Genomic DNA, 4084 nt, shown 5'->3' with positions numbered 1-4084 from the left:
ACACCTCTCAGAACACCATAGCTGGTCACATCCTAGGCCTTACGCAATTCTTCATCTGGAGACATGGGGTCCCATCCTCCCTGGGGCTTGGACCAAGGGCCCGACTTTATGGCAAGAGAAGGGCACAAGCATGGTAGCCACTTTCTGACCCTGGAGCGAGGGGCAAGCAGACCACGTGCCCAGAGCCCACAGCCAGTCGGTGGTGCTGTGTTCCCAAGAAGTAGGACACCCGGGCCAGAAACAAGCTGTGGGAATAGGATTGCCTGTCTGGGATATCCCTCCACCCACCCGAACCCCCTCAGCAGTCGGAGGAGATCAGCTGTAACACCTTCGGGGCAACCCTTGATCCCAGGGAGCAGGAGCTCTGGGATGCCTCCTCCAAGGTGCGTCTCATAAGGAACCTCAGACCACCCCGGGGCCTGGGCACCCAGGTGGCCTTAACGGGGAGCTCGGGGAACTCGAGAATGTGGGTTTGTGTTAGTTCTCTTTTCTCTTTTATTTCACCCTCCCATCTCCCACCCTCAGTCTTGCCCCTGACAAACTACTCATACCTCAGCCTTTATTTTAGCCTGTGTGCAGGGAGCCCAGACCAAATACCGAGCCCAGCCCGGTATTATGGGCTGGATTAAGCCCCTCCCCAAAATTTGTAGGTTGAAGTCCTAAGCCGCAGTACCTTAGATGTGACTGTGTTTGAACACGGGGTCTTTAAAGAGGTACTTAAGTTAAAATGAGGTCACTGGGGTGGGCCCTGATCCAATGTCTGGTGTCCTTCTAAGAAGAGGAGATTAAGACACAGGCACGCACTGAGCAAGGGCCACATGAGGACAGCAAGAAGGCGGCTGTCTACAAGCCAAGGAGAGAGGCCTCAGAGGAAACCAACTCCGTTGATACCTTGCTTTGGTTTCCAGTCTCCAGAAACAGGAGAAAACTAATTTCTGTGGTTTAAGCCGCCCAGCCTGGGGCACTTTGTTATGGTAGCCCCAGGAAATACTCAGGGATAGTCTATCATCATTCCCATTTTGCAGCCATAGAAACGGAGGCTTCCAGCGGCAAAGGGCTCGCCCTGGATCACAGAGCTAGTGAGAAGCAGAGCTCGAATGCAGACAGGGGCCTCTGAGCGGCAGAGTGCAAGCTCTGCACACCAGGGATGCTAAGAACCCTGTGAGTCCTCAGACCCCCAGCCCAGGGTCCCCAGCCTCCCCTCCCAGGTCTGGGAAGCCCCTCCTTCCAGCCAGGCCCACCCCTCCTTCTCCAGCTTTGACTGCAGTGGCCTTGGGAGGCTTCTTTCAGCTCCCGCCTCTGGGCCTCTGGTTCCACTGCTGCTGCAGCGCTCAGCTCTGCCAGCTCACTCCCTCCCTCCTCTCCTCTGAAGTCTCTCCTCCAGCAGCTGTACACACACACACACACACACACACACACACGTGTGCACTCAGCGCTCACCGTCTTTCAGCAGCCACTCTGAGGCTCTTTCTATTACCCTCCCCAATGCCTGCTGCAGACCAGCCACACAGCAGTTTCGGGGGCACCCCCTGAAGACCACGCCCCTGTTGCTCCCCGTTTCCCAGTTCCCTAGTGAGTGCCTCCTGTCCCAGCAGGGGCGCTGGGCACAGAGCACCTCCCTAACTCTTGCCCTCTGCAGCAGGGACTAGTATTGCCTCCATCTCCCATATGAGGAACTAGAGGCCCAGATAGGGGGAGGGCGCTGCCTAAGGATGCACAGCAATGAGTGGTGGCACTGGGGTTCATCCTGGGCCTCAGGACCCGGGTCTCTCCAGCAGAGGCCAAACTCAGAGAATGGGATGAAGTCCAAAATGTGGCAAACGCAGGCCCTTCCCTGAGAGCAGGCTATGATGTGAGGCAGAAGGCAGGGACTGGGTGTGGGCATCCAGAGGCCATCCCCGTCCCAGCCACTGTCCTGATCACCCCCCAGTGGGTGCTCCCCTCCCCCAAGGTCAAGCATGGACCTCCACCCAGCCCACACTATTCCCACGTGGTTGCCCGATCTTTGGGTACGGGCGCTCTGCAGAGCCCCTCAAAGGCTCCTGCTGTGGAGGGGAGGATGCCAGCAGTGGCTACCCTTTATCGGGCAACTCCTATGTGCCAGGCTTGTCACTGTTTTGTAGCAACGTAAGAAGGAGCCAGGCCAGGCCTGACCTCCAGGAACACATGGTCCCAGTGGGGGACACACACACACAGTGATCCCACAAACAGGGGACCTTTCTGATCACAACAGACGCTGGGAGAGAGACGCAGTCAGTAATGGAGTGGGGCCTGCGCTGGCGGCTCAGTGGTAAAGAATCTGCCTGCCGATGCAGGGCGCGTGTGTTCGATCCCTGGGCTGGGAAGATCCCACATGTCTCGGAGCAACTAAGCCCTGCTCCACAGCTACTGAGCCCGAGCTCTAGAGCCTCGAGCTGCAACTAGCCCGTGCTCCGCAACAAGAGAAACCACTGCAATAAGAAGGCGGTGCACCGCAGCAGAGTAGCCCCTGCTCATCGCAACTACAGAAAGCCACGCAAAGCAAGGAAGACCCAGCAAAGCCAAAAATGAAATAAATCAGTTCAGTTCAGTCACTCAGTCATGTCCGACTCTTTGTGACCCCATGTACCTCAGGACGCCAGGCTTCCCTGTCCATCACCAACTCCCAGAGCTTACTCAAACTCATGTCCATTGTGTCGGTGATGCCATCCAACCATCTCATCCTCTGTTGACCCCTTCTCTTCCCGCCTTCAATCTTTCCCAGCATCAGGGTCTTTTCCAATGAGTCAGTTCTTCCCATCAGGTGGCCAAAGGATTGGAGCTTTCAGCATAAGCATCAGTCCTTCCAACGAATATTCAGGACTGATTTCCTTTAGGGTGGACTGGTTGGATCTCCTTGCCGTCCAAGAGGCTCTCATGAGTCTTCCCCAACACCATAGTTCAAAAGCATCAATTCTTTGACGCTCAGCTTTCTTTATAGTCCAACTCTCATATCCATACATGACAATTGGAAAAACCATATCCTTGACTGGACGGACCTTTGTTGGCAAAGTAATGTCTCTGCTTTTTAATATGCTGTCTGGGTTGGTCAACAAATAAATATTTTAAAAGAAATAATGGGGTAATTTGACCCAGTCTCAGGAGAGGTTAAGGAGGGCTTCCCAGAGGGTGGGGCCCTGGAGAGGAGACCTGAAGATTGAGTGCAAGTCACCAGTTAAAGAGAGAGGGAACAGCATGTTGTGCTCAAAGGGTCTGCACAGGGAGGGCCAGTAGAGGAGGGCAGAGAGAAGGCCTGTGTAGCGGGGCTGGAGGAGCTTTCGACGAGGCTGGAAGGGTTCTCAGGGCTGGGCCATGTGGGGCCCTGTGAGCCACGTCACACTCTAGTCTATCACGGTTCAATTCTGACTCTTTGCAACTCCATGGACTGCAGCACGCCAGGCTTCCCTGTCCATCACCAACTCCCGGAGCTTGCTCAAACTCACGTCCGTCGAGTCGGCGACACCATCCAACCATCTCATCCTCTGTTGTCCCCTTCTCTTCCTGCCATCAATCTTTGTGTTTCAAGACCTCTGCACAGCTGCACAGGATGGAGAATGGGGTCAAGGCACAGAAACAGGCAGAAAAGCAAGAGGCTGGCAGTGTGTCCAGGTGAGAGGGCCTGGGGATGTGTGAGCTAGTATGAATATTTTAAAAAAAGACTCAAAACTCAGCACAGCAGCGACAAGGTTCCAGGAGGAACCTGGAAGAGTCTTAGTTCGTGGACATGCAGTTTTACACTTAAGGAAACTGAGGCCCGGAGACAGTAAGTGCTTTACCCCAACTGAGTCTGCTGGTTTATTCATTTAACATATTTTTGGAGTGCCTACTTGGTGCCAGAGGTAGGGGACATAAATATGAGCCAGACAGACCTGTCCCACTGGGCCAGGGGTGTGCTGGGGCCAGACCTGCATGGTTCTCAGCGCAGGATGACCACGGCCGGGGGCGAGGAAATGGGGGGGACGGGGGTGATGTCAATGATGACAAAATTATACACGCTCAGCATCCTCCAGCACCAGACACCGTGTCAAGCCTTCTGTAAACAAGATCTCGTTAATTGCTACAGCAC

This window comes from Bos grunniens, chromosome 11 (assembly GCF_055505025.1).
Source record: "Bos grunniens cultivar Pamir isolate PY7600 chromosome 11, Bosgru_T2T1.0, whole genome shotgun sequence".
Taxonomy (NCBI): domain Eukaryota; kingdom Metazoa; phylum Chordata; class Mammalia; order Artiodactyla; family Bovidae; genus Bos; species Bos grunniens.
The sequence above is the reverse complement of the archived record's forward strand: the minus strand, read 5'-3'. Positions refer to the sequence as shown.